This window comes from Ambystoma mexicanum, chromosome 12 (assembly GCF_040938575.1).
Source record: "Ambystoma mexicanum isolate Mex_15411 chromosome 12, UKY_AmexF1_1, whole genome shotgun sequence".
Taxonomy (NCBI): domain Eukaryota; kingdom Metazoa; phylum Chordata; class Amphibia; order Caudata; family Ambystomatidae; genus Ambystoma; species Ambystoma mexicanum.
The window spans coordinates 523,121,506-523,134,534 of NC_090936.1; the positions used below are offsets into that span (position 1 = coordinate 523,121,506).

At 38.4% G+C, this 13,029-nt stretch overlaps 1 long non-coding RNA gene across 1 annotated transcript in view; it reads right to left on the reverse strand.

The window, feature by feature from the left end:
• Positions 1 to 658: 658 nt before the first annotated feature.
• Positions 659 to 13,029, reverse strand: part of LOC138512983 (uncharacterized) — a 205,865-nt gene continuing 193,494 nt past the window's right edge. The window contains exon 3 of the long non-coding RNA XR_011281649.1: positions 659 to 701. This is a non-coding gene — a long non-coding RNA (uncharacterized lncRNA). The remainder of the gene's footprint in view (positions 702 to 13,029) is intronic.

A 13,029-nucleotide genomic window follows, 5' to 3' on the forward strand; every position in this document is an offset into this window, starting at 1 on the left:
AGCAAAAGGTTAAGAAGCAGTACTCATTACCTACATTTAGCTAAGAAGAAAAAGGTTAAGAAGCAGTATTCATTACCATACTGCCTATCTCGGTTGGTCAAGCAGTTCACGCGGGACTGTGTGTAAGGAGGACAATTCATTTGCTTCATGGAGGGCTAGAATTAGGGTACACATTAATAGTGTGAAACAATAATTGGTGGAATGAAAGCCCTAAATGTCCATTGTTTTGTGTGATACCAAATGTCCCTTATAAACAGGGATTTTGGAAAGGTAGTGAAGATATGATAAAAAGGCAAATATTACTACCTTACCTAGGAAACTGACGTTATTCTCCTGATGTGAAAGAAAATTAAATTTAGTTCAAGTAAAAAATAAATTTCTCTAGTATTGCAATTGGCCCTTTCCAGACAATAAAGATGTCATGTATAAAACATACCCAAAGAACACCATTCATTCACTGTTCTGTCTTATTGAAGAAATACTTCTCATTACTCTGATTGTGTCAGTGCTAACAAGACACTGTATAAATATTGCAAGTAGCTATGCAAGTATACATGTTTCTAAAAATCATCTTTAACCCAGAGCACACTATTTAAAGAATGATAAAAAAAAGAAGTGGGTATTTATCTGCAGGACTACCACAAAAGAAATGTACTTACCAACAATCGGGTTTGTAGTTTGATTTGGGGTCACCACAAATCCTAAAAGAAGAAAAAGAGTTAAAATAAAGTTTGTCTCACAAATACATTAACTAATGCAAGTGACCCACACAAATATGGTTTTATTTTGTATTATACAAATACCAAAAGCAATAATTTCAACCTTCCTTTATTGAATGTCTCCTTTGGTGTTGGAGGTTAAAGAACTTACTCTGATGTGATTTTTCAAAAAGGGTTCCCTTTCACACTAATGTGATCCAATTTTGCCCTGATACCACTCCCTTTTCTCAATTCGCCCCTGGATTCTTTGGTGCATTGACCTTCTGCTCCTTGCATAATTTTTATTATTGATAGGCAATGTTGTTGGTTACCCTGTAGATGTGAGATTTGCATGCCAAAACTACAATTTTGTAGAGAACACATCCAACTGTAAAGCACAATTTTTCTCTGATTAAATGCTACTCACTGCACTCATAGATCTGGAATGGTAAGGGGGACATGTAATACTTATGCTATGGTATTTGTACTATGTAATTAAGCAGAACAGCCATGTCAGATGAAATATTGTGGCGCTCAGAAAACATAAGCATAAATATTGAATGTGCCAAGGCAACTACTTAGGAAAAAAGACCTGTGCCGTCATTATGTGTTTGGCAATAGTGGAAATACAGGCAGTATTTAGGACATTCTGCACCTGATTATGTGTTTTGGAACCACCCATACACCATAACATCACCTGCTTGTGAGTGGAGATCCACAATGGCAGTAACGATCTTGGCAAAATGTCCTCCTGCTGTAATTCTGCCTATTCCTAAGAGAGTCTATTGGGGCTCCATAATGGGGAGGGAATATGAGGAATCCTGAATACTGCGGTCGAATACTATTACCATAAGCAGTAAAACAAGTTCAGTTCTGCGGTATTATCACTGGTAATGTCATCAAACTTGTATTAAAGCCCTAAGCGAGGAAACAACTAAGAATGTATCTTCCTTCAAATATTATACAATCAGGGAGATTCTATATGTAGACAAGAAGGCCATTCCATAGTAGAGAGTCTAAAAAAGAGAAGAGCTGGCCTTCTAGTGAACAGTGATAAATTATTTGAATCAATAGATGGTGAGCAATGGAACAGCATAACACCATAAAAGCATAACATTTGCTAGAAAATATTTTTTGGAGGAAAGAGCCTTATGATTAAATCATATAGTATTGAAAGAAATGGGATGCTGAACTGGTAACAACTGACAGTGTGTTAAACCTATTAAAAGATGATCATACCTACTCAGTTTTACCAGGAGGCATGCAGCAGCATATTGAAATTGTTGTAATTCTGAAAGGAGGAAGACAGCAGTCTTCCTCCATTTGGTGTCCAGTCAAATGGTCGACTGAAAATTGGTCGACAGACAATTGGTCGAATGAATTTGGTCGAATTACAATTTGGTATAATTACAATTTGGTCGAATGCATTAATTTTGGTCGAAATGATTGAAGCATACACTTTTTAGGGTAAAACATTCATTTTATTTAGAGTAAAACATTCATTTAATTTCGTTTGTTACATTAATGTAAAACAGTTTAGTTTATTTAATTTAAACATTTTATACTAACTTTTGAAAATATATTAAATATCACAAATGTTTTGTTCCAGGTAAAAAAAGTTATAAGTCTGTATTTCTGTTCTAACACTAGGTGGTGCTATTGTATCATTTTTAAATAGTATATTTACTTTAAATTGTTCAAAGATTTTAACTCATGACGTGTTACGTTTTCGACGTAGACGCCATTTTAGAAGTTCCTTGTTCGCGGTTGGATACCTGTTACTCGCGCTCCGGATTTGCTGAAGGATTTTTTTTTGGGGGGATTTATCGATGGTTTTTATAATGGATTTTCCCCGTTTGAATGTTTTTTTCACTGGATCGTGTCTTGGATGCTGTTTTTCATGGATTTGAGTTTCTCACCGCAATGGATGTCTTTTTTTTCGCAACGCAAGGATTTCTGTTTTTCATGGTTTTTCATGGATTTTCTGATGGATTATATTTTTGTTCTTGGATTTATCGATGGCGTTTATAATGGATTTTCCCTGTTTGGATCTTTTTTTAGCTGGATCGTGTCGTGGATGAGTTTTTTCATGGATTTGGGTTCTTCACTGCAACTCATGTTTTCTTTTTGCAACGTGAGGATTTCTGTTTTTCATGGTTTTTCATGGAGTACGCGTTTTTGGGGATTCTGTTTTTTTCTGCCATGGATGGATTTAGCAGCGAGCCCCTATTTGGAGTTGGTTTCCTGTAGTTGGTGAATGGCTTTCGTGCCTGGAGCTGGCGTTTTCTGTTCGGTGAGTTATTTTTATTTATTCTTAACATTTCAAATTGTAGGCTACTGCCTCCAGGAACTGTATAGGCTCTATACTTGTAAAATTGTGTACTATGCTTGCAATTCTTTCTTCATGGTCTCTGTATTTTTTTTTTATTACTGGTCGGTTTTCTAGTGTTAGAGTCTGGGATAATTTTATTTCTTGTCTATTTTGTTCATTTTTGAGACTTTTGAGGAAGTGCCATAGTGTTGGGTTATTAGAATTGAATTCTTTATTTATCTTGCTGTGCCAACCTTCCTGTACGTTGTTTGCTTTTGGGCATTTTTTTATCACCGATGTATAGCAATTCCATATTTTAATGTCATATTTCCCCTTTCGCCTGGTCCCATGTCTAGTAAGTTGCCCAATCCACGTGTTTTCCATGTAGTCAAGTAAATTACATAATTGTTCTTCATGATTAGTGTAGTAATCAGATGCAATCAAAGTATCATAATATTTAGTAACCATGTCCTCTTTCACAAATGCTAAAGCGTATAATCTCTTGATTTGGTGCTGAAATTCGGTATCTTCTATGTATAATGTCCCTAATCCTAATTTTTGAATTTGTCACCACAATGGTTGACTAAAATGAAAAAAGCAACCTTGAATATGAGTTTCTGGATACATTTTCGAAAATGCGTTCATTTGTCCCTGTTCATAGTCCATGATTATTGTTTCTGGGTTTTTTTCTGGCAATGATTCGTGAATTAATTTGTATATACAGCTGTACAGTTCTTGTGTTTTTTCTGGCATTAAAACGAAAATAAGAGGTATAACAGTTTCATTTATTGTTCCATGAACACTATAAAACTGATGAAATGGGGTTGGACAGGTTTTAAACGTAGCGTCTCCATGCCAAGTGTTTGAATTTCCTAAGTGCGTTATGTTCTGAAAAGTAGTAAAAATTAAAATTTTCTCCTTCTTTAATTCTAAAGTTTTCCATAGAAACTGCTCTCCTTTTTCTGTTATTTGTAATACTTCCGGTGTAATCATATTTTCATAGTTTTGTGGTGCCATGGGTAAGTTTTCTTTTTGTTGTTTTTGTCTATTTATATTCCGTTTTACTGTTCTCGTATTTGGCATCTGCGCCGTCATATGAAGCAGTAAACTCCCATATGCCTTGGCTACTTGTGAAGTCGATGCTTCATTTTTATTCTTCTCTACATTTTCCTTCAATTCGTTAAGCGTTTTCTTTATGAAAACTGCCGTAGTGTCCGGCATATGGTTATGTTCGCAAGTTAAACGTATGTTTTCGCCTTCCGTTATTGCTCTTCCTTTACATGTATTTTTGTTGTACTCCTTACACTTCCAATAGCTCTTTTCTTGTTTTGTGCATTCCTTATTGTATATATATCCTTCATAGGTTAATTGCGCTGCGCCCCTTTGGGATTTTATGAATTCCATTTTTTTTTTCAAGCCGTATCTGAAATAGCAAATTTTTAAAATGAATCCACCTATTTTGTTATTATTTGTGGTAAACGAGTGTGTAGTTAAAGGTTTGTTTCTTAAAAATGCAAAATGGAATATATAAATGGTTAAAAAACGATTGGTTTGTAATTCTATTTTTGGGAGGGTTTGCATTTCTATAAAAAAAAGAAAAAAAAAATGAGGGCTTGGGGGGGAACCCCCCCCCCCATTTATAATATAAAACTGTGTGAACCACTCTTTAATTTGCTTATTTAGTGTGTTTAACTCACCGTTTTTTTTAGTCACGTCTACGGTATTCAGTCACGTGTTTTGATCAGCTGCTCTCTCTGCCACTTTCCTGACGCACTGACAGTTTGTTTGTAACCGTCATCTGTGATCATTGGTCTCATACAAGGTGCTTTACTCTTTACTTAATGTTATCTCCTGTGACCCTTTTTTATGTTGATGGTCATTTCAATCGGCTTCCATTTTCTGTCAATGACCCGTGTATATTATTTATGTGTTGGTCGACCATTTGACTTTCGACCAGTTGGATTCAATGTAATGACCTGTTTACATTGTGTACATGGGATGTCGACCATTTGACTTTGGACCATTTCGATTCGATCTATTTGTATTTCGATCATTTGTTTTCGACCAAATGACCTGTAACCCCTCCATTCAGAAAGAATGAAAGAATGTGGAACCTGTAAGAATAGCCTAAGAGCAAGAAAATTACAGCTTTTAACATAGAACAGTTGTGATCAGAAGTGTTGTGCTACCCTGTTAACCTGCTCTCTTAGGTCTGAATGGTGCGGACACTGCTGGTAAATAACATTTCCTTTAGGTGCATCCACAAATCAGCTCTTCCCATTACAATACCCAGTGGGCCTGTTCTATCCCCCAACGTGCATTCCACCACAATATTCTACCCCAGCATTCTGATAACAACATATCCCCCTTTCCTCACAATACAGAACACAAATAACTACCTGTAAACATTACTTGATTAGATCAATGATTGAAATTCGGTATTATCCCCCAACATCATTTGCATAAGTAGCCCTCTCACCTTATTGGAGGACAGATGGTTCTATGGCCGTGTCTGGGAATCCCCCCATTCGCAGGCCTTTGATTAAAGGACACCTGGAAATGGTGCAACAGCTCTCCATACATTCTCCTCTGCATTCAATGTAGGACCTTTTTTACATTTCAACAACCATCCCAGGTTCCACACCTGCCCACCGTCCAGCACTGCTACACCACCCTTTATACCAGAGATCCTGTTAGGTGCCAGGAACTTTTCTCCTTGACTCTCAAGACTCCCCCTTGATTAACGTGCACATTTCGGCTCTCCAGATGTTTGGGACAACAACTCTCATCAGCCCTAGCCACCATAGTAAAAGTTGAGGGATCATGGGAGTTGTAATCCAAAACATCTCGAGAGCCATATGTTGCAGAACCCTGGGTTATTTTTTCTAAAAAAAACTATTTTGTGTATTATAATCATATACATTTTATACATGTATCATAAATGCAAGACAAAAAAGAAGATAAAACATTACACCGTATATAGCTATATATAAAATGTCTAAATGTAAAAAGAGCAAGCCAAAAGAAAGAAACAGAATACATATACCCATCAGGCAAGTTATACTTCCTCAATTAATTGCAAGATTAGATCCCATAGGTTAGTATCATGATAAAATAAACTGATGTCATTGCCCGACATGTAGCGATCCCAATGATCCAGTCAGTTAGTAGAGTCAACATTTCGATTTTCGTGAACCAACCAAGCCCTTCTACTTAAATAACTAAAACGTTTACATTCCACAATTAGGTGCTATTCACTTTCCAATATTTCCTCACCACAGAATCTGCACAGACGTGCTGATCTGGATATTGTAGCATCTTATATGTAAGCATTGCAGAATGTGAGGTATGGAATACAGAATGTGTAGGGAGAATGTGGAATCTGGAAGGTTGATTTTGAGAGTTCTGCTATGAGCGGTTGGCAGGAGGAAGTGTAGCAGACCAGTGGGGCATGAATCGATCTGGAGATATATGTAATAAAATATATTACAACTAGAATCAACGTGTTGGAGAATCTTTCAATGGCGACGAGGATAAAAGAATTCAGTAAATACCACGACAGCCCCACCGAGTAGCAGTGGTGCCATAACCTTAGTTCTTGCACTTTGCTTCGTGGAGAGTCTCAAGAAAGAAGAAAAACCTAGTATTGAGCAAAAAGCTCAATACTAGAGTGTGCCCAGGTTGGTTGGGCAGAGCTTGTCAGAAAAAGATTGACATGAACCTTGTGAAGGAAAAGATTCAAGATAGGCAAATTCTCAACAAAGAAAGCTTTGACATTAGGAAGGCAGCAAAACAAATACCTATTAAAGGAGAGCGGATATGTAATAAATGGCCAATTAATAAAAGTGATGGAGGTTCTAGATGGTTAAAACTTATTAGAGCAGTGGAAATAATGCATTGTGCTGTAAGACTTACAGATGGGAAAGTTTGGAATGCAAATCTGATATGTATATATGCTGAAATGAATGAGGATCTTCAAGAAAGAAAGAGAGAGAATGTTCAGAGTAAGGGAGATAGCAAATTGATTACTCATAAAGAACATTTTAGACTAAAGAGTCATAGAGTGTGTTGAGAGGATCAACAAGGTGTTCAAAAGAAAGTGTTACCTATCAGGAAATGTGGAAGGCTTTCATTTCTAAGAGACTATGGGCCTCATTACACGGATGGCGGAGAACCATGGCGCTATTAGCGCCATGGTTCATGCAGGTAAAATACCGGCACCGCCTTGGCGGAAAGGGGAATTACCGCCCCATTCCAAGGTTGGCGGGGCGGTAATTCCCCCTTCCACCATTGCCCTTCCCCATTCCCATTTTTGCCCCATAGGGCATAATGGGAATGGGGAAGGCGCTAATTACGGTACCGCAAATTGCGGTACCGTAATTAGCTCCCCGGGTCCCTTTGCAGGTTGGTTTTTAACACCTGCAAAAAGCAGGCGTTAAATCCCCCAACCCGCAAAGGGACCTCGTAGTAAGGCGGTAAGGATTTAGCGGTACCGGTATTTTGCCGGTACCGGTAAATCCTTACCGCCATCCCTGTAATGAGGCCCTATGTCAATTAGTTGTACACCTACTCAAAAGCAAAACGTTAGTTATCTGCACATATAACTTTCTCACATGAATTTTGTTATGTATATAAAAAATATGTTAGTTAAAACTATGTACAAAATTGGAGCCACCGTTCTATTATTATATTGTTATGTTTATGAATGTGCCATTAGTTAACAAAACTAGTCAACTAGGAAATCCATCATTTTGTCTACTTGACATTGTAATATTTATTTCTCGTGCATATGTCTGGTTGAGTTTGTTAGTTAGATAGCTACAGTGTTAGAATTAATATAGTTGCAAATGTCTTCGTTCAAATAGTAAAGAAGGGAAATATGTAGCATCTTATATGCAATGATTGCAGAAGGTGAGGTATGGAATACAGAATGTGTAGGGAAAATGTGGAATCTGGAAGGCTGAGGTTGAGAGTTATGTTATGAGCAGTTGGAAAGAGGAAGTGTAGCAGGCCGGTGGGTCATGAATAGATCTGCAGATATATTTCATAAAATATATTACAACTACAATCAACGTGTTGGAGAATCTTTCAGATATACCAGTATGCGGCCAGTAACTTCCCGTAAATTAACTAGATACAATTTCACTTTCAGATAAACCCAAAGATATTTGTGGTTAGGAAATGAGAGGATATATAGTGGATCAGACATGCGATTCAGCTTATCAGAGATGTATTCAGCACTGTTAGACTCAGTGACCAGGTCAATCAACGTGTGAATTATATTTCTTACATATTTTTTGTAGAGACAAATGAATCTTATTAGCAGGAGTATTACCCAACCTTGGAGCCCACTTATTGGCTAATTGAAATAATTGCTCCATTACTCTACCTTTCATATAGGAAGCTAAGGTCACGTATACATTCACAGTCTATGACAGGAGAGATGATGCAGGGGTGGCCAGACATTTATTATGGTGGTAAAGATAATATATAACTAGGACAGAGCTGATCAATGAATAAATTAAGTTCAGCCAGAATGTATTCTACCGGAGCACTAATCGATAGCCTGAATAAGGTTTTAAGACATTTGCTTTCTAGCAGATCCAATTTTCTACCATATTTATGAGCCCAAATATCTGCCCCATAGGTTAATTTCAGGAAAAAACTTTTTAAGAAAAAACTTTTAAGACAGAGAAGGTAGAAAAACCACCATGCTTATATGAAATGGCTCGAAGGGCACCAACATGCTCCTCAATCGCAATCTTATTGGAATGAAAATGCGCGGTCCAATTTAGCTGCTGGTCAATATGAATGCCTAGATACTTAAAGCAAGAGACTGTTTGAACAAATCAGCATCTACAAACCAACTTGAACACTACGATCCAGCAATGACATCCACCATGCACCAAAACAATACGTAGAGTCATAATTGAGGGGATCAACATTCTCTTGCATAGTGGCGAAACTATGGAACTCGCTACCAAAGGAAATACAAACAGTTCAAGATCACCTACAATACACAAAGTTATTTAAAACATACTCTTTAATGCACCACACTAAAGAAATCACCAGAGAGAGAAACCCCACCACTGCAACACAAGAAAACACCACAAAACTGGACCACTCATAGTAATAGCCAACGTTAAACCAAAAAGGAATAAAAATAAGACAAAAGGGTTAACCCAACACAAAACAACCCAGACAATCCTAATTAACCCTGTTAATAACTGTCTAACACTGCATACCCACCATCCAACCCAGACCGTCACCAAAAAACACCCTAACTACAGGCACTCTGCCAACTCTCCACAACACCCTACATGCACATGAAACACCTGCACACAACAACACGCAAAACATCACATGCTGCCAATCAACCTAACTCATACCAGCACACAGTGACAGTTATTTCCAAACTGAAGCTACCAACAGCAGATCCAAGCTCTCCTGCTCTTGTCGCTCTCAAACCTACTAACTAACTAACCACCATACACCCCTTCCTTTTCAGATCCACATGAGCGCCTGGAGATAAATGGCAGCGGTGTGCAGTACAAGTCACAATAACATTACATAACAATTTGACCATTTAACCCTGGGTTAATGTTACCTTGGTAAGTCACCTGTTTTCCTATTTATATTTATTTTTTCCATTTGTTTTGCTTTGTCCCTGGTATATGTCCCACTTTTTAACGCCCTCATAAACTGACTCACCATGTGTTCCCATCTTTCAACTATTGTACAGGCACCCTCTGCCATCTGTAAATGTGTTATTATGAGTCATTTCTAGTCAAAGTTGATATCCCTGTTCTTCAAATAACTGCAAATATAAAATACAAAGCATTACCAATGCCCAACTTCCCATTCCCTTTCAACTGCATTGTGGCTTACAATTGAACCCTTGCTAATAATCCCTTTATGTAGCTTCCACTGCCTGTATTATTTTCTTTCTATCAAGGTATACTGAATTGGCCAAGTCCACCCAAGTTAGACACAAGCTGGTGCCCGAAACCCTTCCCGAAAGGAGGACAAACAGAGACACATTAGTACCTGAGTGTGGTGTGCTGCGGTTTCCACACACCATCTGTCTCACTACTTCCCTATGTATGGTAAGTTGGCATTAATAGCCAACTGAATGCCCCCTTTAAGGAGCCTTTTTGCCTTCTTCACTAATCCTTTGGCATGAGCCCGATATAAATGGGTTCAATGGTGTTTAATGGCAGGCCTTTTAAGAAAGCCTTGCTTCTTCTTAGAGACAAATTGCACCCCATTGTTTGTAACAATCTCTTGTAGGAAACCTCTAAAATGTCTTTTAGAAATCCAATAATTTCCTCAATTGTAGCTTCCCCCACAACTTTCCACTCAATCCATTTGGCGTGGTAGTGCACCAGAACAAAAAAGAATGCCCCACCTCAATCCTAGGATTGGTCCCATAATATCTATAGCAGTTTAGCCCAGGGTTCAGAGGGCACCTGTCGGTTAGGCGGTATGCTGCACACCTTCCAAAATCAAGCACAATCACAACAGTCCCTAAGCTTTCTGCCATGGTGGCTATGCCCAGACTCCAAAAAATCTAGCTATGCCTTCTTAGTGAGAGGTTGCATCCCAGGTTGCCCTCATGTGCCAGGTGTATTATGTTCTCCAACAACCCTGCTGGAGGGAATACTATTACTACCTCTCTTTAATGTGCCTCCATAATTCACAACTCATATTTTACTTTGTACCACATCCACCATTCTCTGTCCAATGTGGGTTTATTAGGCCAACCACTGGTGGTCCATTCTTTAATACACATAAGCATGCTATTCTTTTCCTTGGCTTGGACCCAGGCCAATTGTTACTACCTCACTGCCCATTACCCGTTTCGTCCATTTGAGTAGTGCCAGAAAGACAAGAAAAGCAATCAGCTGTAGCATGTTTTCCCCAAGTATATACACTACACTAAAAACAGAAGCCTGCAATCCTAAGAGCCAACTGGAGATGCAAGGAGTTGCATTTCTCCACCCAGTGCAGGAAATTAGTTCTTGTTGTGCTACTATCAGGGAAACGAAAGTTGGATTATCCACCTCACTGGATGCAAGTAGGATAACAGCAGGTAGACAAGCAACATTAATCTGCAGACTCATAATCAGGTTGGAGACAGGCTTGACAGACAGACTCTTTAATCCTAATACTGGGCTCGAGAAAGGCCTAGCTCAGTGGACCAGTATGTGGACACGCTCCTTTTGTAAATCTGCATTAGCTAGAACAGGTATGCTGTTTGGGTCTCTTTCCATGTATGACCAGGAAGTGGTTTATTTAGTTTCTTCTAAGTCTGGTGTGTAGCCATAGATAAAGGGCAATTTGTTGTCTCTTCTAATAACTTGATTGTTGTTAACACTCACCTCATATCTCTTAAGGAAGAAGAAAAGGGAGGCTTTCCAACTGCGCTAAGCAGCTGCCAAAATCCCCACTGTTGATGTGTCACACACCCCCAGCTTTCTGAGCAGTTTATGGTACTTACCAAATAAATACAAATCGCCCTTAGTGAGACAAGAAAGAAGAGAGGACAAGAGGAGTTAAAGAAACATAACGCTAGATTCAATATCTTGCTGCAGCTTTCTAAAAAGAAAGATAAAGAAACGAGGGGTATGGAAAAGCAAAGAAAGATAAACCTGCATATAACTAAAGCTCCATACACCTACAAAGAGAACTAGCCCCAAACACAGCATAACAAGATATTGGTCATTCATGAGGCACCTTATCTGCCTCACCTGTCGCTGCAGGGCCTATTAATAATTGAACTTGAATAGTTAATAAAGGAACTAAATGGAGAGTAGGGTGTTCATCGCTCCACCAGTGGTGCTGTCTCTGAGACTGTAGTACCCAGAAAAATGGGAGGTACAACAAGTTGGAAGCTGGCTATGTTGGTGGGCCGCCGTTTCCTCTTTACTTCTGTAGTATTGATTGAACTCTTAAGGAAGCTATATAAGAACTGTATTTTATGCTGAGAGATGTCACTATTAATATGTATATGTATTACCCCTCAGGGGCTGTTATTTTTGTATTTATATTTATTTGCATATTTATTTTATATATCTTTTTCTCATACTGGAGTTTTAAAACATTTGTTAAAGGAACTGTTCCTGTCTCTAATTGGATGACTTCATCCCCATATTGGGAGTTTTTTTTCTCTTTACAGGCTCGGAGCGCAGGAGTATGCCCGGCAATCACTCTCGGTGGAAACACTTTACAGCCTGATCTCCTTAGGTCCAGCCCCATATCATTTGTCAAGAGCTCAGGTACTCAAATGACTCTGTAGCCTATCTCCTGGCTTATTGCCTACAGGTTGCCCATGTACATATTTAGTGAACTCATGTAGTGCCACCTTATTGAACATTAAAGGGTTACACATAAATGGCACTTACACGGAAAGATATACTATTTCAAAATACACTTTTTTTCAATATCATATGTGCCTCACCCTATCACAAAACCTTGCTGTGTGAATGTTCAAAATGACAGTCCTTTATCGTGCTTGGTATTATCTTTCTTTCTATCACAAAAAACTATTTTAAAATGAACCTACATCCTTTTCCTCTCTCCTTTTCAAAACAATGCTTCTGCACTAATGTCACATTACTACACAACCATGTTTGACTGTTTGCAATTCACCAAGAACTGAAACATTTGCAACACCTGACTCCAAATTATATAATGAGCTCTATTCCACAATGTCTCTAAATTGTGCAAACCAAGGTCATCGGAAATTGCAAGCCTCTTTGCAAAAACCACCAACCAATGAACCCAAGAGTCACCAATTAACCAGAGAGTATTCTCTTTGAGCCCCACCCCGTCACCAATTCAGAATATAAAATGTGACAGCTGCTTATTCTTTCAGGTTCAACTCTCCTTCAACAAACACAGTACTTGATTGAGTAATACTGCATAGGTCTCATCACACTCCCACCAAATGTACTATACTGCCAACATGCTTTAGCATGGACAAAAGAAGTGTTTGGGGACATCACAGGGGATCTCTAC